This window comes from Penaeus japonicus, unplaced genomic scaffold (genome assembly GCF_977035675.1).
Source record: "Penaeus japonicus unplaced genomic scaffold, GWHDUDI00000001_assembly GWHDUDI00000007, whole genome shotgun sequence".
Lineage (NCBI taxonomy): Eukaryota > Metazoa > Arthropoda > Malacostraca > Decapoda > Penaeidae > Penaeus > Penaeus japonicus.
The window spans coordinates 7691914-7692439 of record NW_028234409.1 but is presented as its reverse complement, the minus strand read 5'-3'; positions in this window follow the sequence as shown (position 1 = coordinate 7692439).

Below are 526 nucleotides of genomic sequence, written 5' to 3'. Positions count from 1 at the left end.
AAGCTTCAAAGTCAAAATGGAATAAATCATAATAAGCTTCAAAGTCAAAATGGAATAGATCATAAGCTTCAAAGTCAAAATGGAATAGATCATAATAAGCTTCAAAGTTAAAATGGAATAGATAATAAGTAGGGCTGTGACATTATGCTTTTACAGAAATGCTTTTTATGCTTTTTAAAAAATGCTTTTTATGCTTTAAAATATGCTTTTTATGCTTTAAAATATGCTTTTTCTGAAATAACTGCAACAAACTCTCATATCATTATGAAACTTTGCCACAGGGTATTTCACACCCTCCCATAATATCCCAATGTGTTGTGAATCATCAACAGTACATAATAATGCCACTTCTCTCTATAAAAAGGAGAAAGTTAAACGTCTCTCCCAAAGAAACGAACATAAATTGGTGACATAATACCTGTGACGTAATCAAGCTCCAACCACATAGTTCATCCCCTTGTTCGTACCCTCCTCCTCTCCCTACCCCCTCTCCATATTTCCCTCCCTTCCTCCCCCTCCTCGTTTA